Genomic DNA, 24,203 nt, shown 5'->3' with positions numbered 1-24,203 from the left:
TGAAGGAGTTATAGGATATTGAAGACATCACATATAATTCAAAGGCAATAAGTGAGTCATTTTGTTGATAGTAATGGTTGGAGCCATATCTTGAGTTTTTCGATGAATTTTTGGCTCAAAATTTTTGTAAGTGTGAGTTATTAGAATAAAAAGCTATAGATCAAAGTTTCATGGTATTTGAATACTTATTTTGTGAGATATGAAGAAAATAGCACGTAGGTGTATGTAAACTAGGGTTTAAAGCTATTGTTAGGGTTTTAGTGATATCTCAAGATTCATAACGAATTTGCAATTGAATTTTTTTGTGGTAGTTTTTGAAAGTATATTAGTACTTCATGTAAAATTTTAGATTGTTTGGTGGTCCGATCATGAGATATAAGTTGTTGAAGTTTGGAAAACATTTCTCATAAGGATATATAAGGTTTTAAGATACTTTATCATACATTTGGGTGTTTTTATTTTGGTACTTGGGCTTATGTATTGATGTAATTGCTCTAAAAGGAAAAATATTATATATATGAACTTGGTACTTTTATATCTTAGATTTGATTGAGCATTTAGTGGCAGCTAGAAGGCTAGAGCTTTCTTGAGGCAAACTCTCTCTATGCTGATACCGTCAAGAAGATTTGTGCTTATATTATGGAAAACCTAAGCACACTACTCAACATCATTTAAAGAAGTGATACAATTACAAAATAAGGAATAAAAATTTCAAAAATGACAATATATCAAAAAATGAATTTGTCTAGCTATAATAGGAATTATGCAGCTAGAATCTTGTACAGTATCTAATGAAGGTCCTATTTTCTCCTCAAAACTGTTGTCGTATTGTGACATGATTATATAGTAACAATATGACTAAAAATTATTTTTAATTACTATTCTATTATATTAATTCAACAAAATTTTAAAATATTTTAATAATACTTTTATGAAATTTTTTTATCCTATTTTCTTATCTTAATAGCAAGTAGATAAAAGTTAGTTAGTATTTTTACCTTCTAGGATATAGAAACTCTTATATTGCCTTAGAAATGCCATAAATTGATAAAATCAGAGTAGAAGAGGTAAATGGTTGATATGATTGATACTAAAATTAAATTGAAGATAGGATTGGGCTAAAAAATCCTTAGGATAGGTTAAATTGATACCTAAGGATCGACCGTTTGTGAGATAGGATCAAAATCAGAACTATGGTTACTAAAATGATAGTCTAGGGTAAATTAGGGATTTATTCAAAGATCGAAGATTAGAATTTGAGAAGTAGCTTAAAGCTCTTTCCAACGGCATAAGTATTATTTTTGTAGTATTTTTGAAGACTAAGCAATTATTGTTCAAAGTCAGGGTTTGTATTGGTGATTTGGATTTTATATAATATAATTAGGACTAATAGTTTTGGCTAGTTTGTGCAATTCGTGTAACATCTACAGTTTAAAATTTGATATTGTTTGGATTATTGGATATACTAAGTGTATACAAAATTTTGTGATAATCTAATAGTGTGGTTTAGAGATATCTAATTTTTAGTACAAGAGGGTTTTGAAAGTTGGTAATTTAAGGTTGGATAGGGTTTCTATAATATTTGGAGATCTACTAGTCGGATTAAAATGAAATTTGGTATGGTATTGAAAGACTTAAAGATCAAGCTGCAAACCAATTTTGAAATAATGTTAATAGTTAGAGAAGGAGAAATTACTATTGAGATTTTTGCTGCACTTTTCAAGTTGGGGGCCGAGTGATATTAGTGCAATTTTTGGAGGTTTTCTCACAATCTATAAAATGGATTGGACTGAAAATTCTTAAGCATATAGAAAATTTACATTGAAAATTGCATGCAAAATTTTACATCAATTGGATGGCCAGATTAAAAGTTATAGCTTATTAAAACTTACTAATTAGGATTGGAACTTATAAGAAAAATCTAAATTACTTAAATATGAAAGTAATAAGGTAATTGAGGTTTATGTGTGATTGAAGCTTCTAAGAAGAGTGTTTTTTTAGCACTTTTGAATTGGAATTTGGATTATATTCTTTTCATATGGATGAAATCTATTAGAGTTTTTTGGATGTTTGTGAAACACATCTCACCTTCCACAACTAGATGCCCGGTGCATTCCTAAACAAGACAACATGTAATATGATACCGTCTCTTTATTTTATATTAAATATTATTTTAGGATCTATATATTATAAAGCATTTACTTGGTTAGATTCAAGAGCCTCAGTGTATTTATTAAATGAAGAATTTTCTAAAAGACTTAACATATCTTTAGTAAAGAAAACTAAACATGTTTATGTAGAAGTCATTGATGGTCGTTTGTTGTCTTTTGGAGATGTTATTTACAAAATCCTTCCTATAGAAGTAATAACTAATAGTCATAGTAATTTTGTGGTATTTCATATTATTAGATATCCTCTAATCCAATCATTTTAGATTTATTGTGCTTAAAAAAATATAATTCCTAAGTAGATTGAATTTTTCATATTCTTGAATTTTCTAAAAGTATAACTAAGAGAATAGTAAATGAAGTAGAAAATCACAAATCTAGTACAATTAAACTTATGTTTGTAGATGCAAGAGCTTTTTTGCATGTTGCAAAAGAAAGATCACCTTGTGTCATTTATGCCAGTGATTTCTAATAGTGCAAAGAGTTTAAGTGGAATTCCAAATCAATATTAAGAATTTCAAGATATATTTGAAAAAAAAATATAGATATACTTTTAAAACATTATCTCTATGAATTCTCAATTTACCTTTAAGAAGGAGCATAATTGCCAGTTGAACCAATCTATAATTTATCACAAAATGAGTTGTTTGAATTCAAGGAGTATATTAAAGAGAATTTAGCTAAGAACTTCATATACCATTCCAAATCTCTATCAGGAGTTTCAATTCTATTTGTAAAGAAAAAAGATGGATCATTGTAGATGTGCATTATTTATCAAGGACTCAATACAATCACCATCAAGAATAGGTATCTACTACCTTTACCATTTAGATTTCTTGATCAATTGAATTAAGCTAAGATCTATACAAAAATAGATCTATAAAGAGCATACAATTTGGTATGTATTAATAAAGGAGATGAATGAAAGATTGTATTTTAAAGCAGATATAGATATTTTGAATATAATGTCATTTCTTTTGGACTTACAAATATATCAATAGCTTTTCAATATCTTATAAATGATATTTTTTAGAGTATTTGGATGATTTTATTGTCTATTATGTAAACAACATCTTGATCTATTTTAAGAATATAAAAGAATATGAACTTCATATTTATTGTGCATTACAAAAATTAAGAGATACAAGACTCTATGCCAAGAAAAAAAAGTGTATATTCTACACTACTCAAGTTGATTTCTTAGGTTATATTATTTTAAATGATCGACTTATGATGGATTCTAAGAAAGTTCAAAGTATTATGGATTAAAAGATTCCAAAAACGGTGTGAAATATCCTATATTTTTTAGAATTTGCTAACTACTATTGAATCTTCATAAGGGACTTCTCTTAAATTACACCTCTACTTACATCTTTGATTTATAAAGACAAACTTCAATGGAATGAAGAAGTAGAAGCAATATTTGAAGCTTTAAAGTCTATCTTTATTTTTGCACCAATCTTGTATTACATTAACTTTTTTAAGGCATTCTTTATGGAAACAAATGTATTGGACTTTGCTTTGGATGTTGTATTATCACAAATGGGAATAGATATTAAACTTTACTTAATAGCTTTTTATTCTAATAGATTTTTAGCATTCAAGATTAACTATGAGATCTATGACAAAAACTTCTTGCAATTATGGATTCTTTTCAAGAATAGTTTCATTATCTAGAAGGTGCTTCTAGTCGTATCACTATATATATGAATCATAAGAATCTCAAATATTTCATGTCAACTCATATTTTGAATCATTGCCAGACTCGTTGGAACATGTCTTTGTAAAGATTTGAGTTCAATATCACTATTGGCGAAGAAAACAACAAGGTTTGTTTGATGTCCTTTCTAGACATTTTTATATTGTATCTAAAGAAGGAAATGTAGCTTTTGATCAATAAAAGAGAACTTTATTGAAGCCAAAATAGTTTCATCTTCGAGCAATGAAATCAACATTGATTGTTGATTTAACTTTTTTCAAACAAATTCAATCAAGTATGTCCTCTAATCTTCTTATTCATGATATCAAGAATACTTCTTCTAAGTCTTCTAATACTTCTAAGTTCGAGTTCAAGAACAAAATATTTTATTTGAAGGATACTTATATGTACCAAAAAGAGAAGCATGTTTATGTATTCTTGAAGCATATCATGTCTTTTGAGCGGCAAGATATTTTGGATACAACAAGATTTTATAGCTAAGATCTAAAGATTTCTTAGTAGCAGCAAACGTTGAAGGTTGTAAAAGACTTTATTCAATCACATGACATTTGTTCAAAGTCAAGAACTCCTCGTCATTGATCTTATAGACTTCTTTAGCTATTACTTATTCTAATAATCATAATCTTTTATTTATATAGATTTTATTATAGATCTTTCAATCTTAGGTTTGTGTGATTCTATATTTGTCATAGTAGATTGTTTTATCAAAATGGCACATTTTGTACCATGTACAAAATGTATCACATGTGAAGAAATGCTAAGCTTTTTCTTGACAATATCTATCAATATCACGGATTACTAAAAGATATTATATCAGATAGAAGAATTCAATTTATATTAAGATTTTAAAGAATTCTTTTTAAAATTCCAAAGGTAGACATAGAGCTTTCTTCGACCTTTTGTCTTCAAATTGATGGACAAACAGAGCATGTAAACAAAGTTTTGGAACAATATTTAAGGTGTAGCATTAATTATCAACAAGGCAATTGAAGAATCTTCTTGCTATTGGCAAAGTTTGCTTATAATAATATGATGCATTCTTCTATGCAACAAACACCTTTCTTTATCAATTATGATTACCATCTATGATTTGATACTTTTGAATTTTTAAAAGTTGATAATTCAGTGGCAAAAGGTTTGACAAATCATTTGTCTGAGCTTTATGCAACAATGAAGGTGCAATTAAAGAAAACTCAAAAATGACTAAAGAATAATGTAGATGTCTATTAAAAAGAATAACCACAATTTAATGTAGTTAACATGGTATGGTTACTTCATCGTAATATCAAGTCTACTTGTCCTTGTGATAAGTTGGGCTATCACAAGATTAGATCTTTTTCCTATTTATAGACAAATCATTCCAATTTCTTATTGATTATATCTACCAGAGTCAATGAAGATCCATTCTATCTTCTATCTATCTCTTCTTGAACCATATAAGACTATGAACATATCAAGAAAAAGACAAGCCCCACCTTCTTCTATAGTTATGAACAATAATGAAGAGTTTAAAAAGTAACAAGTTCTAGATTCAAAGTGGATCCAAAATAAATTAGAATAACTTATCTATTGGTGCAAATATGATATTAATAAATGCATATAGAAGCCAATAAAGAATCTTGCAAATGTAATACAAGCAATGGAGACTTTTTATCAACAACATCTATCAAAACTAAGATAAAGAATAATAAGTCTTGATTGTAAAAGAAAAAAGGTCTAGAGAAGATTGCATTCTACTTTCTATCTTTTTTTGTGGTTTTTGTATATTTATAACATGAAGAAAATGGAGAAGTAATAACCAATGGATTTGACCCAAGAGCCTTTGTTTGTTGACTTATCGGACGAGATATTGCAATTGTCATAATCTTCAAGATGATGCAATTGAGATAAAGATCTTCAAGAACAACATGTATTTCCTCAAATAGATAGTGAGATACAATACATTTGGTATTACAACTTTGGAAGGGACTCTCGATGTTTGGTGATTTTTTTAGAAATAGGAACAACTCTTGATGGTATTCCAAATGTTTTATTTGAAGGATGTTATGAAGGCATCAATAATAATCAAATGAGTAGGTGGTCTTCTTGCCCTAGTATGGAATACTATCAATGATTGAGAGACCCTATTAACCATCTTCAAAGAAAAGTAAGATCAAAGTATGTGGCAAATACAATTTGTTGCATCTTGGATTTTCTCAATATATGATGACTGCTCCTTAAGAAACTTGTCTCTAGAAAGAGGGATAATATCATGGACATACTTATGTACACCAATAATTACCTATATGATTACATAAAAGTAGGTTAATTCCATAATATCTTTTACACAAGCTTCTTAGAAGCTTTATAGATGTTGCTTTGACTTTATAAGTGTCTATAATGGACTTTTTAGGTTAGAAACGTCATTAATAAGTTGGCCATGTACCACACATGTTGGTAGCTTGAAAAAAAAGCTAATTATGTGGCCTAAATATAGAAAACTTGCCTTCAAAGGTAAAATATGTGTCTTGCAAAGTCAAGACATATTAGAGGTCTTATAGAACATGGCTACGTAGCTCCTAGTTAGATAGTATATTTAGAAGTAAGAGTGAAGCCCTCTTCACTCTTGTTAATTTATTTCTTGCTTCTAGTCTAGATTCAAGAGTCTAGTTTCTTTATCTTTTAGCAATAGACATTTCAATTTTTTTTAATATATATACTACTTTATTTTTATTTTGTCACTTTTCTTTTGACATATATTTCTTAGTTTTATGCATCTTTTCTAGTTCATGTCCTTGAAAGAAAGTTATAAATATTTTAAAAATAATATTATATTTTATAGACTTATAAATTTTCTATTTATTTTTTTATTTTTAATAAATGTTATTTTTTGATATTTTTTAGATAATTTAATTATTTATTATCTTTATAATATATTTATTTTTTATAATATATTTATTTATTATAATAATATAAAAAATTATATTTATTGTGTACTAAAAAACTTAAAGATGCAAAACTATATTGTAAGATAAAAAATTGTATATCATACATTATTTAAGTTAATTTTTAAAAATATATAATTTTAAATAATATCTTTAGAATTCAAAAGCTTTTTTTCTTATCAAAAGTTTTTTTTAAAGGTTTAGATCTATTTATATATTTAACTTGTAAAGACAAACTTGAATAAAATAAAAAAAATCAAAGTAATATTTGAAGTTTTGAAGATGGATTTTATTCTAAGATCCATTTTATATTAAGTTTTTTTTTAAGTTATATTTTATAAAAATAAATACATTAATATTTTTTTAAATATATTATTGTCACAAACTAAAAAAGATCATAAAATTTCATCTTATATCTTTTTATTCAAGAGAATTTTTACCAATTAATATCAACTATGAGATTTATAATAAAGAACCTCTTATAATTTTGGATTTATTTAAAAAATAATGCCATTTGAAAAATAAAAAAAATGATTTGGTGATTGATTATATAAATTGCAAGAACCTCAAGTATTTTATATTAATACTTATTTAAAATTATTATTCATTCTTTTAAAACATGTTTTTATTAAGATTTTTATTTAATATTATTTATTGGTTAAAAATATATTTAAGTTTGTTGAATTTCCTATTGAGATATTCTTATTTTACAACAAAAAAAAATCAACTTATAATCAAAAAAAAGTAATCTTTTAAAGCCATAGCAATTTTATCTTCAAGCAATATAATCATCATTGACTGTTAATTCAATCTTTTTCAATTAAGTTTATTCAAGTATGTTCTCAAATCTTCTTATATATGATATTAAAAGTAGTCTTTCTTAGTTTTAAGATACTTTTAATTTTGAATCTAAAGATAATCCTTTCTTTTTTGAGAGATGCTTATATATTCGAAAAAATAAACTTTAATTATGTACTCTTCAAACTCATCACAATTTTTCAACAATATGGCATTTATGTTACAACTAAACATTAGAATTAATGTCAAAATATTTTTGGAAGCTTCAAATGTAAAAAAAAGATAAAAAAATTACAAAATTGTATCTTATTTCTTTAAAATAAAAAAACTCTTTATAATGAATCTAATAGACTTCTTCAAGTGTAACATATAATTGATCAATCATGGTCTTTTGTTTCTATGGATTTTATTATAGTTTTGTTGATTTCAAACTTATATGATTTTATATTTTTGATAATATATTATCTTAATAAAATGATATATTTTATATTATTTACAAAAACTATTGTAGGTGAAGATTTTTTTTATTATATTTATAGTTCTATCATATATTATCAAGAAATATCATATTGGATAGAAGAACTCAATTTGTATATAAATTTTAGAGACTATTTTTTAAGATGTTAAAAGTAGATTTAAATCTATCTTTGGTCTTTAGTCCTCAAATTTACAAAAAAAAAAATTAAAGAAATTAAGTATTTGAATAATATTTGACATATTTCATTAACTATCATTTAGATAATTTCACAACTTTTTTATCTTTGACAAAGTTCATTTATAAAGTGAATATAAATTCTCGATTAGTATTCACTTCTTTTTGCCTTCATATAAGATAACATCAATACTTGAGGTGAATATCAACTACTTTTAAAGTAAAGAAAGATTGAAATAAATAAAATATATAATTTTTTACATCTTGAACTTCTTCAATATGTCATCACTATACTTTATAAAACTTATCTCTAAAAAGAGAGATAATATCATAGACATCAATATTAATATTAATATTAATAATTAGGAGAATAAAAAGAGTTAGATAGAAATATATAAAAGTATGTTCGTTAATATTATTGTGGTAAAAAGCTTCATAAAAGTTTTGTAAACACAAATTTAATTCTATAAGTATTTGAAGTCATTGATAGATTAAAAATTTGGCCAACAAGTGTTAGGGACATAGTCCTTAGAACCTTCTAGAGACAAGTTTTTAGAACCTTCTAGAGACAAGTTTCTAGAACCTTCTAGAAGCAAGTCTCTAGAACCTTCTAGAAGCTTCTTAGTTGGTAGAAGATGTTACGGACATAGTCCTTAGAACCTTCTAGAGATAAGTTTCTAGAACCTTCTAGAAGTAAGTCTCTGAAACCTTTTAGAAGCTTTCTAGTTGATAGAAGTTGCTTGAGAAGCTTCCTAAATAGGAGTATATATTAGAATCGAGGCTGAAGAGTTCTTCATTCTCGACAACACATCTCTTGGAGTTTTAGCTCACCTCTCTGGTGTTGTTCTTGTATTCATCTGATTAATGTAGTTCTTGCCAGTTCTTCTTGAACTTCTTGTTACATCTTGAGTCTGTATTTTTGTGTCCGTGACAGTTTGTCAAGACTTCACTCACCTCAGATATCAGAGTTAGTTTCTTCCTCGTTAGAGTGCGGATTACCCCTCTGCTTGGAAGTGTATTAGCATTTTAGAGGTTGCGGATTATCCTCCTCTAAACTGATACTTCTTTTGTTACAATATTGGAGTCTTATTCTTCTTGGAGAGAGTGGATTACCCCTTTTCTTGAAGCTCTTAAGGCATTTTAGAGGTTGTGGAGTACCCTCCTCTAAATCAATATTGTCTTTTTGTAGAGTCATTTCTGTCCTTCTCTTAGAATGGCCGGAGGCCAAGACATTAGTATGACGGAAAGTTCGAAGTCCAAGCTAGATGCTATCATGAATGCCCTCACTACATTATCGCAAAGAACTGCAGAGAATGAAGGAGTCGTGGCAAGGCTTCATAATGATGGAGCATCTGAGATGGCACAATCTAGGTTGCACCAGCCTCAAACTTCTACACTTGGAGAAGCAACTTTGCCTCAGGTTCGACAAGCACCGCTGGTTCTACAACATAAGGAGCCCCGAGTTAGCCTTCTGGACAAGTTCGATGGTATACGTTCCAAGTTTCGAGAATTCGTCAACCAAATCAGATTGATAACAGTTTTACAGCCCGAATGCTATCCAACGGAGGAGTCACGTGTTGGGCTTGTTGGAACCTTACTTACAGGGCAAGCTCTATCATGGTTTGCTCCTTTGTTTAAGAAACGATTGTCCATACTAAACAACTTTGAAACCTTTTTGGAGGCGTTTGCGGAAGCATTTGGTGAACACGACAAGGTTCGATGGGCTACAACAAAGATCCGGTCACTACGACAAGGGATGCGCTCTACATTAGTCTATGCATTGAACTTCAGGCAATTAGCATGCGACATCAATTGGGACGAAGAAGCATTGATGAGTCAATTCTATTGGGATTTAAGGGATGATTTGAAGGATTTGTTGTTAACTCTTCCTGATCCATAAACGCTCAATGAAGCTATTAGCCAAGTTGTGAAGTACAATAATCGCCTATTCCAACGTCGCCAAGACCAACGTTCAAGACAACATACGGATCGCCAAACTCCAACTATGTCGGCAAGCAGTGCAAATTCACATTCAGAGGTAGAAGACATGCAAATTGATGCGGTACGTGTCAAATTCCTTACCCTAGAAGAAAAAAAGCAATGTATGGGAAAGGGCTATGCTTGTATTGCGGTGAAGAAGGCCACAAAGTTGGAAACTGCCCCAAGAAAAAAAAATCGACATATTGTCAAGACTAGGGATGCGTTTGTTCAAGAAAACGAGGATGCCCAGCCACAATAGGAACCATGTGGCAAAACAGTGAAATATCGCAACAACAACCAGGTTCCTTTCAATCCACTCAACCTGCCCTTTGCTTTACAATCCCTTTGCTTATTGACCCTCAGAAACTAAGAACCTTAGCATTATTAGATTCAAGAACATTTGCTTGTTTCTTAGACAAAGAATTTACAAAGTGTCATAAGATCCCTTTAATACAAAAATCCAAACTTGTTCACGTTGAGGTCATAGATGGGCGACCTTTATTGCCTACTAGTGTCACCCATGAATCAGAACCTATAGAAGTGATGTTTAAGGGCTATAGTAGTCATATTATTTTCAATATTATTAAAATCCCATCAAATCCTGTTATTCTTGGTCTATCCTAGTTGGAAAAGCATAACCCATCCATAGATTGGAGGTTGCAAAAGATGACCTTTCCCACAAAACCACCCTAGAACAAACCTAGTAGAAAACCCCGAATAGAGAAATCCTTATTCATTGGAGCAAGAGCATTTATAAGATCGTCCAAGGAAGGCACACTGTTTGTCATTTATGCGACTCCAACTACCTAAAAGAAGATCTCGATAACAAGTATACCGGAGCAATATAAGGATTTTAAAGACGTGTTTCAAAAGAAGAATGTCGACAGGCTACGAGAACACTGACCATATGATTGCGCCATAGACTTGCAAGAAGGAGTACAACTGCCTTTTGGCCCAATCTACAATCTATAACAGATGGAGTTGGTGGAGTTACAGAAGTACATCGACGAAAATCTAGCTAAGAACTTCATCCGTCATTCAAAATCGTCAGCTAGAGCATCCATCTTATTTGTGAAGAAGAAAGATGGCTCGTTGCAGATGTGCGTGGACTATCGAGGCCTCAACAAGATAACAAAGAAGAATCGTCATCCATTACCCTTGATTTCTGGTCTCTTAGAACAACTTGGACGTGCAAGGATCTTTACAAAAATTGATCTAAGGAGAGCTTAAAACCTCGTACGAATCAAGGAAGGAGATGAGTGGAAGACAACGTTCCGTAGAAGGTATGGCCATTTTGAGTATAATGTCATGCCCTTTGGTCTTACCAATGCTTCAACGGTCTTTCAACATATGATAAATGACATTTTCCGAGAGCACTTTGATGATTTTGTAGTCATCTATTTAGAGGATATTTTGATATTCTCCAAAAATAAGGAAGAGCATGAAAAGCACATTCGTTTGGTCTTAGAGAAACTACGCGAGTGAGGACTATATGCTAAGTTGGAGAAGTGTTTATTTCACCAAATAGAGATGGAATTTTTGGGATTCATTGTTACTATTGAAGGCTTGAAGATAGACCCCAAGAAAGTGGAAGCAATCGTGTCTTGGAAGGTTCTAAAGACGGTTAGAGATGTACAATGCTTTCTTGGTTTTGCCAACTTCTATTGAATCTTCATCAACAATTACTCTCAAGGTGCTGCCCCTCTCACTCGGTTGACATGCAAGGATAAGCTGGAATGGAGACCTCTAGCAGAGAAGGCGTTTCAAGACCTGAAGATCGCATTTACTACCGCTCCAATCTTAGTACATCCAGACTTTACAAAGACCTTTTATTTAGAAATTGATGCTTCGGATTTTGCTTTGGGAGCTGTACTTTCACAAATAGGAGAAGACAAGAAGCTTCACCCGGTTGCATTCTATTCTCGAAAATTCTCGCTGCTAAAATCAATTATGAGATCCATGATAAGGAACTTCTTGCTATAGTAGATTCTTTCTAAGAATGGCGTCACTTTTTTGAAGGAGCTACACACCCAGTGATCGTATACACAGATCACAAGAATTTGGAGTATTTCATGTCGGCTCGAGTTCTAAATCGACATCAAGCTCGGTGGAGTATGTTGCTATCTAGGTTCGATTTTGATATCACTTATCGACCTGGAAAGCAGCAAGGACTATCTGATGCCTTATCGAAGAGATCGTATCTTGTACCAAAGGCTGGAGAAGCAGCGTTTGATCAACAATGTACAACATTGTTGAAGCAAGAACAATTTTGGCTTTGCGCTACTATTGTGCCAATTGATGCTGACTTCCTGAATCAGGTACATGCCGTAACCATTAAAGATTCAGTAGCCATTGATATTAAGCAGTATGCCAATGACGACAAGTTCAAGGTGGAGGGAGATCTTTTATACTTTGAGGAGCAATTATATATCCCAAAAGGATCAGCACGACCTCGAGTTCTTATATCTCGCCATGATTTTCTGGCTGCGGTATATTTTGGATTCAACAAAACCTTGAAGCTTATTTCTCAAGATTTATGGTGGCCCAAAATGTAGAAGGATGTGAAAGATTTTGTCCTCTCCTGCGACATCTGTTTAAGATCCAAGAATCCTTGGCATCGCCCTCATGGACTCCTACAGCCATTGCCGATTCCACGTTGACCATGGTCTTCAGTTTCCATGGACTTCATCACAGACCTACCATCATCGAACTCATTTGATAGCATCTTTAACGTGGTAGATCGACTTACAAAGATAGCGCACTTTGTTCCTTGCAAGAAGACATTGTCTAGTGAAGTTATAGCAAGGTTCTTTCTCGATAATGTGTATCGATATCATGGACTACTAGATGATATCGTATCACATCAAGGAACCCAATTTGTATCAAATTTTTGGAGATCTCTCTTTGAGATACTGAAGGTGGATATCAAGCTTTCTTCGACTTTTCATCCTCAAACTGACGGCCAAACGAAACGGGTGAACCAAGTCTTGGAACAATACTTACGATGCAGCATCAACTATCAGCAAGACAATTGAACCACATATCTGTCGCTAGCCAAGTTTGCATATAACAACACCCTCCATGAGTCGACTTAATATACACCATTCTTTTCCAACTATGGGTATCATCCGAAGCTTGATTTATTGAGTCCGTGAACAAATAACAATCTAGCAACTGAAGGATTTGCGAATCAACTATCAGAGCTTCAAAATACGTTGAAGCTTCAATTACAATCTGCTCAAGAATCCTACAAGGCGTCTGCAGATAGATTTTGGAATCAAGCACCTACTTTCAAAATTAGAGATAAAGCATGGCTTCTTCGATGGAATATCAAGACCAAGCGACCATGTGATAAGTTGGACTATCAAAGATTGAGACCATTTATCATCCAGAAGCAAATCAATCCAGTGGTATACTGTCTGGAATTATCGGCTTCTATGAAGGTACATCCAGTCTTTCATGTTTCTCTGTTGGAGCCTTATCGAGAGTCGTCTTTTCCTAGAAGAATGCAATGTCCGCCACCTAGTATTGAGATCGAGAACCACAAGGAATACGAGGTTGAAAAGGTGCTGGATTCACGGCGAAGGAGGGGCAAGTTGGAGTATCTTGTTAATTGGTGCAGCTATGACATTAATGAGTGAATGTCAAGGACAAAGACTCGATGAGGGAAAATATACACAAAAAGGCTATCTCGATATAATAAGTCAAAATATAAACAAGTAGTTATATTAAAAAGAAATTGGAATGGCTATTGCGACAAGACAAGAAACTAAAGACTCTTGAACCTGGACTAGAAGGAAGAAAGGAGTTGACAAGAGTGAAGAAGCCTTCACTCTTATCTCTATATATACTATCTAACTAGGGACTACGTTGTCGTGTTGTAACACGAGTATACAGTGAAAATAAAAAGAAAGGGGAATTTTATTAATATTCAGTTACCTCGAATATTGGAAGCATCGACCAACTCCAGTACAAATACTGAGTGGTCATGTTCAGTCACTCCGTTACAGTCAGCCGGGGCATATTGAAACGCTCCGTTCGATTCCAATAACGGGAGTCAGCAGGAAGAGAAGGACCAATTCACATGACGGGTTCGAGGAGCCAATTGGATCCAATTTCGATAATCCAATCCAAGTCCTCTTATCCAATATGAGACCTGAATTGGCCGGTCAACCCAATGCAGTTTAATTACGGGGAATCCAGGTCTTACTATGGGTCTTAGCCAATCTGATGCGAGGACCAATTTGACCCAATTACGGGAACATCCAGGTTACTACGGGCATCTTTCCCAATATAGGACCTGAATTGGTCGGGCGACTCAATGTGGTTCCGATTACGGGGTTCGATTCTGTTTCAGGCTGTCCTGTTCTCTGTGCCGTTTCAGGGAACGTTGTTTTCGGTAAATGGATTTCTTAAAGGTAAAAACGGAGGAGAAAGCTTGACGACGAGAGCCAATTTCGGATCCAAGCTTGAGGTGGGAGCCAATTCCGGATCTAAGACGGAAGATTGAAGAAATTCAGAGGATAAGGTTAGGGGGGGATATAGTTTTGAGGGGGGAAGGTTTTTTTTCGGGGGGGAATCGGGGGGAGCGAGTTTTCAAGCTTTTGCAAGGTTACTAGTTCGGTTTTCATTGGAGGTTTTTGGAAGATCAAGGGAATTAGAGAGAGGAGCTTCATGCTTCAGGTCGGGGAAGGAAAGACATAGAATTTGGATTTTTCTTCTTCGTAGAGTTTTGGGACGACTGAGGCAATCGCTGCTGAAGTCAGTGTTGTAATGGTGAATCGGGATTTTTAAATGAAGTGGGTTTGAATACTCTTGACTGTTTTGTAAAATCGAGTTACGTCTGTGATTGAAGGATTAAAGGGGTGTCTATAGGATTGAGTATGCAGAGTGAATGAAATTTATTGGGTTAATCTAACAGGACAGTCAGTGGATATAAGATCGTAAGTACAAAGGGGTATTGAAGATTAATAGTTTGGGTTGTTCAGGGTTCTCTGTAACGTTTAGAGACCTACCGACTGGGGCAAAAAAAGGACTTCGACAAGTAGTCGAAGGGCATCAGTAAAGATTTACGGTGTATTCTTGCAGTCGTTTATATTCCAGCAGTAAAAACTGATAGACTACTTGACTATCGGCGGATCTCCATACTACCTTCTACAGCCAAACGCCTGGCGTGTTCTCGAGCAGGAAAGCACGTAATTGTCATAGAGATACATTAGAAGATTCTTCGAATATTCTTTTAGAATATTCTCTAAAGATTCTCTAAAGATTCCTTTAGAAGGTTCTAGAAGATTCTTATAATATTTCCTAAAGATTCTCTTAGAAGGTTCTAGAATATTTTGATAGATTCTAGGAAGTTGCTCGAGAAGTTTCCTTATTAGTAGAAGTTGTTGGAGAAGCGTCCTAGTTAGCGGAAGTAGCTCGAGAAGCTTCCTATTCAGTAGTATATATAGGAGTTGAGGCTGAAGGGTTCTTCAGTCTCGACAACACATCTCTTGGAGTTCTAGCTCACCTTTCTGGTGTTGTTCTTGTACTCATCTGTTTAATATAGTTCTGCCACTTCTTCTTGAACTTCTTGTTAGATTTCAAGTCTGTATTTTGTGTCCGTGACAGTTTGTCGAGACTGCATTTTCACTGGTATCAGAGCTAGTTCCTTCTTGTTAGAGAGTGGATTAATCTTCTTCTTGAAGGTGTGCTAGTGTTTTAGAGGTTGCGGATTACCCTCCTCTAAACTGATATCTCTTCTTTCTCAATATTGGAGCCTTATTCTTCTTAGAGAGAGTGGATTACCCCTCATCTTGGAGGCTTAAGGCGTTTTAGAGGTTGCGGAGTATTCTCCTCTGAACCAATATTGTCCTCTTATCAAAACTCTTTTTTCTTCTTTCTGAAGGTTAGCCAAAGGTTAAGATGTTAAAATGGTTGAAGCGCCATCATAAATGCTCTTGCCTCGTTGTCACATAGGACAACAGAGGTCGAAGGAGTCATGGTAGGACTCCATAACAATGGAGCATCTGGGATAGCGCCATCTAAAGCATATAAGCCTCAAACTTCTGCGCCAGAAGAAGCAGTTCTACCTCCATTTCAACAAGATCGAGTAGTCCTACAACAAAAGGAGCCTCGAGTTAGTCTTCCGGATAAGTTTGATGGAACTCGTTCCAAGTTTCGAGGTTTTGTCAACCAAATCAGGTTGATAACAATTTTACAGCCCGAACGTTATCCGACGGAGGAAGCGCGTGTTGGGCTTGTTGGAACCTTGCTTACAGCACAAGCTCTGTCTTGGTTTACTCCCTTGTTCGAGAAGCGATCGCCAATCCTGAGCAACTTTGAAACGTTCTTGGAGGCGTTTGCAGAAGCATTTGGCGAGCATGATAAAGTTCGATGGGCTACAACAAAGATCCGATCGCTACGACAAGGAACACGCTCTGCATCAGTCTATGCCTCGGATTTCAAACAATTGGCAAGTGACATTAATTGGGGTGAAGAGGCGTTGGTGAGTCAGTTTTATTGGGGCTTGAAGGATGATGTGAAGGACTTGCTGTTATCTCTTCCTGATCCTCAAACGCTCAACGAAGCTATTAGCCAAGCTATAAAGTGTGACAACCGCATATTCCAGCGTTGCCAAGACCAACGTCCAAGACACCAAATGACTCGTTACGACGTGACTATGTCTGCAAATAGCTTAAACTCACATTCGGAGGCAACAGACATGCAAATCGACACGGCGCGTGTCCGATCTCTTACTCCAACAGAGAAGAAACGGCGTATGGAGGAAGGGTTATGTTTGTACTATGGAGAAGAAGGTCACAAGGTTGGAAATTGCCCAAAGAAGCAAAATTGGCACCCTGTCAAGACTAGAAGTGCGATGATTCCAAAAAACGACGACGCCCAGCCACAGTAGGAACCGTGCGGCTGGACAATCTAATATCATGACAACAATCAGGTTCCTCCTTCTCTGTCCAACCTGCCCGTTGTTTTACAATTCCTTTGTTTTTAGGCCCTCAAAAACAAAAAACTTTAGCTTTATTGGATTCGGGGGCATCTACTTGTTTTTTAGATGAAGAGTTTGCTAAACGCCACAAGATCCGTTTAGTACAGAAGTCCAAACCTGTTCACGTAGAGGTGATAGATGGACGACTCTTATTGTCAGGCAACGTTACCCACGAATCAGAACCTATAGAAGTGGTGTTTAAGGACCATAGTAGTCACGTTATTTTTAATATTATTAGAACCCCATCAAGCCCTGTTATCCTTGGTCTTTCTTGGTTAGAAGATCATAATCCGTCCATTGATTGGAAGCTACGAAGGATAACATTTCCTGAAAAAAATAATAATAAACCTGTTGGTAGAACCTACATGAAGAAATCCATGTTTATTGGAGCGAGAGCGTTCCTAAGATCGTCCAAGGAAGGCGCACCATTTGTCATTTATGCAGCTCCAACTAGCGGCGAGAATATCTCAACATCGAATATACCAGAGCAATATAGGGATTTTGAAGACGTGTTTCAGAAGAAGAACGCCGATATACTGCCGGAACATCGACCATATGATTGCGCCATAGACTTAGAGGAAGGAGCGCAACCACCTTTTGGTCCAATATACAACCTATCGCAGACGGAGTTGGCAGAATTGCGGAAGTACATCGATGAGAATCTAGCCAAGAATTTTATTCGACATTCAAAGTCGCCAGCTGGAGCACCAATCCTATTCGTGAAGAAAAAGGATGGCTCACTGCGGATGTGCGTGGACTACCGAGGACTCAACAAGGTGACCAAGAAAAATCGCTATCCTTTACCTTTGATCTCCGGCCTCTTAGATCAACTTGGACGTGCAAGAATTTTTACAAAGATTGATTTAAGAGGAGCCTACAACCTTGTGCGAATCAAAGAAGGAGATGAATGGAAGACAGCCTTTCGTACAAGGTATGGCCATTTTGAGTACAATGTCATGCCTTTTGGTCTTACCAATGCTCCAGCGGTCTTTCAGCATATGATGAACGACATCTTTCGGGAGTACCTCGATGACTTTGTTGTCATCTATCTGGATGATATTTTGATATTTTCCAAGAATGAAGAAGAACATGTGAAGCACGTTTGTTTGGTTCTTGAAAAACTACGCGAACGAGGACTCTACGCCAAGTTGGAGAAGTGTCAATTTCACCAGAATGAGATGGAATTTTTGGGCTTCATTGCGACTACAGAGGGCTTGAAGATGGATCCAAAAAAGGTAGAAGCAATTATATCTTGGGAAGTTCTGAAGATGGTTAGAGATGTTCAGTGTTTTCTTGGATTTGCTAACTTCTATCGGATCTTCATCAAGAATTATTCTCAAGTTGCTGCACCACTCACGCGTCTAACAAGCAAAGACGAGCTCGAATGGGGATCACAAGCAGCAAAAGCATTTCAAGATCTCAAGACGACATTCACTACAGCTCGAATCTTGGTACACCCTGACTTTGCAAAGGCTTTCTATTTAGAGACCGATGCTTCAGATTTTGCTTTGGGAGCTGTGCTTTCACAGATGGGCATAGATAAGAAGCTTCACCCAGTTGCGTTCTATTCACGGAAGTTCTCTGCTGCTGAGATCAACTACGAGATCCACGACAAAGAGCTGCTTGCTATAGTGGATGCCTTCCAAGAGTGGCGTCACTTTCTCGAAGGAGCTGCACATCTAGTGACTGTTTATACGGACCACAAGAATTTCGAGTACTTCATGATAGCTTGAATTTTGAATCGTCGTCAAGCTCGATGGAATATATCTCTATCACGATTTGACTTTATTATCACCTACCGCCCTAGAAAACAGCAAGGATTATCTGACGCATTATCGAGGAGATCGTATCTTGCGCTAAAGGCTGGAGAAGCAGGGTTTATCAACAATGTACAACATTGTTGAAACCAGAAAAATTCAGGATTTTTGCTACTGTTGCAACTATCGATGACGGCTTCCTCAGCGAGGTACGTACTGCGACCATTGAGGATTCTATAGCTCTTGACATCAAACAACGTGTCGATAATGACAAGTTTAAGGTGGAGGGAGATCTTCTGTATTTTGAGGAGCGGTTGTATATCCTGAAAGGACCAACTCGACTTCGAGTACTTCAATCTCGCCACGACTTTCCAGCTGCGGGACATTTTGGATTCAACAAGACTTTGGAGCTCATTTCACAAGATTTTTGGTGGCCTCAAATGTGGAAGGATGTGAAGGAATTTGTCCTTTCTTGTGATGTTTGTTCAAGATCCAAGATCCCTCGACATCGTCCGTATGGACTTCTCCAGCCATTGCCTATTTCGCACCGACCATGGTCTTCAGTTTCTATGGACTACATTACGGACCTACCGCCATCGAATTCATTTAACAGCATCTTTGTTGTGGTGGATCGATTTACAAAGATGGCGCATTTCGTGCCTTGCAAGAAAATATCGTCAAGTGAAGACACCGCAAGACTCTTTCTTGATAACATATATCGTTATCATGGCCTACCAGATGATATCGTGTTGGATCGAGGTACTCAGTTTGTATCCAAGTTTTGGAGGTCCCTCTTTGAGATATTGAAGGTGGATATTAAGCTCTCTTCGGCTTTTCATCCTCAAACTGACGGTCAAACGGAGCGGGTGAATCAAGTTTTGGAGCAATATTTACGATGCAGCATCAACTATCAACAAGATGATTGGACTGCATATCTACCGCTTGCTGAATTCGCATACAACAACACTCTTCATGCGTCAACTCAACAAACACCATTCTTCTCCAACTATGGATACCACCCCAAGCTCGATTTATTGAGTTCTTCAGCAAATAACAACCCAGCAGCTGAAGGATTTGTGAAGCAACTATCGGAGCTTCAAGCGACGTTGAAGCTTCAATTGCAATCTGCCCAAGAGAGTTACAAGGCATCTACAGATAAATATCGAAATGAGGCGCCTACTTTTAAAGTTGGAAGTAAAGTATGGCTTCTTCGAAGGAATATCAAGACCAAGCGGCCATGTGACAAATTGGACTATCGGAGATTAGGGCCATTTGTTATCGAGAAGCAGATCAATCCGGTGGCATATCGTCTGGAGTTACCAGCTACTATGAAGGTACATCCAGTCTTTCATGTGTCTTTGTTGGAACCTTATCGAGAGTCAGCTTTTTCCCAAAGAGTACAAAGTCCGCCACCAAGTATCGAAATTGAAAACCATGAGGAATACGAGGTGGAAAAGGTACTAGATTCACGGCGTAATAGGAGAAAATTGGAGTATTTAGTGCATTGGAGTGGATACGACATCAATGAACGAACGTGGAAGCGTGCCAAAAATCTTGCCAATGCACCAAAAAAGGTACAAGAATTTCATCAACGATATCCTCATAAACCTAAGCCGATTCAACGATAGCTTCTTGCTGAAGCTTGCTCATCAAGTAGCATAAAAAGGGGGGAGGGCACCTCCAAAACCCATAGTTCGATAGTGTAGAACTTTGTTAGCAACTATAGTTTGCTCTCATCATTATAGTCTTTGGACATGGATAGTCAAGATACTACACTTGTTATGTCATCTCAAGTGACTAGCTCACAAAGACGACCGCGAGATGAAGAACCGCCTGCACCACGATGACGTCGGAGGATACCGAGCAACAGATCGCTAGTAATTGTATTTGAGGTCGAGCCTGCCTACGACGGTCAGCCAGAAGGTGTGTTTGGAGGACAGTTTCATAATGAAGACACAGAAGTCCACGCTTGGTCAGAGGTTGAAGGTGTTGGTCACTACCGTTGGCTCCAAGGGCCGATGAATCATTTGCCTCGCGAACAACAATTGGAATTCATAGCGAATGTGATGCGACAAATTTTCATTTTCTTGCGTTGGTATTGACTGATAACAACATTGCTTCTCGGAGACCTCGAAGTTAGAAGAGGAGGTGATGTCATGGACATACATTGGAAGATTCTTCGAATATTCTTCTAGAATATTCTCTAAAGATTCTCTAAAGATTCCTTTAGAAGGTTCTAGAAGATTCTTAGAATATTCCCTAAAGATTCTCTTAGAAGGTTCTAGAATATTCTTAGAAGGTTCTAGAATATTCTGATAGATTCTAGGAAGTTGCTCGAGAAGTTTCCTAATTAGTAGAAGTTGTTGGAGAAGCGTCCTAGTTAGCGGAAGTAGCTCGAGAAGCTTCCTATTCAGTAGTATATATAGGAGTCGAGGCTGAAGGGTTCTTCAGTCTCGACAACACATCTCTTGGAGTTCTAGCTCACCTTTCTGGTGTTGTTCTTGTACTCATCTGTTTAATATAGTTCTGCCACTTCTTCTTGAACTTCTTGTTAGATTTCAAGTCTGTATTTTGTGTCCGTGACAGTAATACGACATAAGTGGTGAACCCGACGTGAAAGCTTGAGGTAGAAGGTATTGGATTTCGGTTGATTTTATCTTTATTTTTATGGAAAACGAAAATGAAAATTTTGAAGGATTTTTGGGAGAAGTTTCTGGTGGGGAGTCTTCTAAAGGACAAGGTATGCACATGGATCCGTCTATTGCTAGTTTGTTTCAAGCCTTCTCATTGTCAATGCAGCAACAGCAAAGCAATGATCGAAAGGAAGCTTTGGCAACCAAAGCATTGCAAGCAGTGGTCAATAAAATTGATCAATTTGATGGGAGGAATATTTCAAGGTATTTAAGATGTTATGTTCGTGAAATGGAATTAAATTGGGTTTCTGAGAAGAAAATGGTTGCACTATTTGGACTTGCCACGATACCGGAGATAAGGGACCACATTACATCGATTACGGATCGTTGTGGGAATTCATGGGAGGATTTTTCACATGCATTGAAAGACGAATATTTCTTGGAAGATGCTGATCGCGTTACTAAGAAGCTGTTTCTGGGATGGATTGAACGGCCCAATAAGAATTTGCAAGCAACAAAGCTACTAAGGGAATTTGAGAGGCAGTACTCTCAATTGTCGAAGGTAGAAAAATTGACATTGGAGCCGAACAAAGTTGATCTATTTCTTCAAGCTGCTGATGGAGAATTGCAAGAGAAATTAGAACCCATTCTTGAAGACAAAGAAGAAGATGAAGGATTGACAACGAAGTGGAAGAACATTGAAGATGCGAAAGGGTTGCTTACAAAAAAAGAAAGGAGGAAGGATAGGAGCAATATTCCAAAAACAGTACAAGCACCCAAAGCTCCAGTACGTACAACACCACCGACAATGCCTACAGTTCAACCTTTGACATCTTTGTCAAAGAAAGCAGATATGGGTATGGAAGAAATTATACGAGGAATGCGAGATCTTCAAATCAAATTGGCAAGACTTGAAGAGAATACTTCTATAAACAATTCGAAGAATGTTTCAAAACAAGGATATGTACAAAGATGCATTTGGTGTGATGATGCTTCACACACTAGAAAAGATTGCAATGAATTTAATAATATGATACGGCAGGGAATTATTTGCTGGAAAGATAGAAAGATAGCATTGAAAGATAGGGAGGATCTTCTTCAAACCAATTTTGGCAAGGGAGGAATGAGAGCATTGGTTTAAGATTACTTAAAAGAGCATGAAACAGTAGTACGAGAAAGTGCAAGTTATGGTGCTAGAGTAGATGATGAAATTGGTGGAAGTACGGAAACCAGTGAGTTTTGGGCTTCTGCCGTTTCTACAATGCAAGAAGGGAAATTACCTCGAGAAGCGTTATTGAGAACTGCAGCTACAATACGAGGAAGAACAGGTTGGGAGGATCCTGTTGAGTCTCTTTCAGTTCATGCATATATTGCTAAGAGCCAACATGAAGCTTTGATGGAAGAAAAAAGACGAGGAAATTTTGATGATACTAGAGAAGGAAATTTTTCTAAGAGGCAAACTCGAGGAGACAAGGCTCGGGAGGCAGCTTCACAAGAATTGCCTGTAAAGGATACCTCAGCATCATTGGGAGAAAAAACAACGGAGACAAAAGATAAGGGCAAATCAATTGCTTATAAGCTACTTTCTGATATTGAAGCGGCAACAAATTTGAAAGGGGTGTTGGAAGAACGTATATTAAATGCTAAGGTGGAATTCACATTGAAAGAAGTCTTGGGAATTGCAAAGAAGGGGTTTCATGATGTTATCATAGACAGCATTAAGCGAAAGAGGCAATTAATGAGCGAAACTGGAATGAGTCATGCTATTGATGCAAGAATATGTAGAGATGAAGAAGAGGTTGATATTGGTTACAAGCAACCAACAAATGAAAAGAATGGGTATAATCAGCGAATACATTTCGAAGATTCTAGTGACAAGGAAATGGAAACTTTGAGCCATTATACTCGAAAGCATTGGGCAAGGGCAACTACTGAGGTATTGGTGAAGGTAGGAGATATAGAAGAACCAATAGTTGCCTTGGTGGACCATGGTTCTGAAATAAATCTCATGTCTAAAGATCTTTATAAGAAGCAAAAATGGCCAATTGATATGGAACATGGATGGGCAATACGAGCAGCTAATAACACACGAGGCGAATTATATGGAGCTTGTCCAGATGTCAAAATTTGGATTGGGGATGTTGCGACGGAGCAACATTTCTTCGTTCAAGATACAACGTCTTATCCGTTGATTTTAGGACAACCTTATATCACGGCAACACGGATGGAAACAAAGGTACTTGACGATGGTTCTGCTTATGCAAGGGTACGGAGCGAAGATGGGAGGAAAGCTGTACAATTTCTAATAGTACCTCCTAACCATGAACGGAATCGAGATAGGTTGAGGGAGAAACCATTGCCAAAGATTGTTGAAGGATTTAAGGATTTTGGGGAGGTACCACTGTAAAGCGAGATTATGGAGGTACAAAAGAGGAGGTACTCTCGCGAGATGAAGGTACCTTTGATGCGAGTTTTATTGGTATATTGGAGAATGGAAATATTATGTATAAGAAAGTTGATGATTTTAAAAGAAAAGAAAGAAAAAGATTATATGATATTGAAGGACAGTTGCGCAAGATGGGA

General features: G+C 35.6%; 1 protein-coding gene across 1 annotated transcript in view; it reads right to left on the bottom strand.

The window, feature by feature from the left end:
* The window catches only part of LOC149989348 (protein TIC 214), a 50,521-nt gene that overhangs the window by 4,325 nt on the left and 21,993 nt on the right, over window positions 1-24,203 (bottom strand). The gene's annotated exons all lie outside the window — the stretch shown is intronic.

Source organism: Physcomitrium patens, chromosome 4 (genome assembly GCF_059467195.1).
Source record: "Physcomitrium patens ecotype Gransden chromosome 4, ASM5946719v1, whole genome shotgun sequence".
NCBI lineage: Eukaryota > Viridiplantae > Streptophyta > Bryopsida > Funariales > Funariaceae > Physcomitrium > Physcomitrium patens.
The sequence above is the reverse complement of the archived record's forward strand: the minus strand, read 5'-3'. Positions and strand labels throughout refer to the sequence as shown.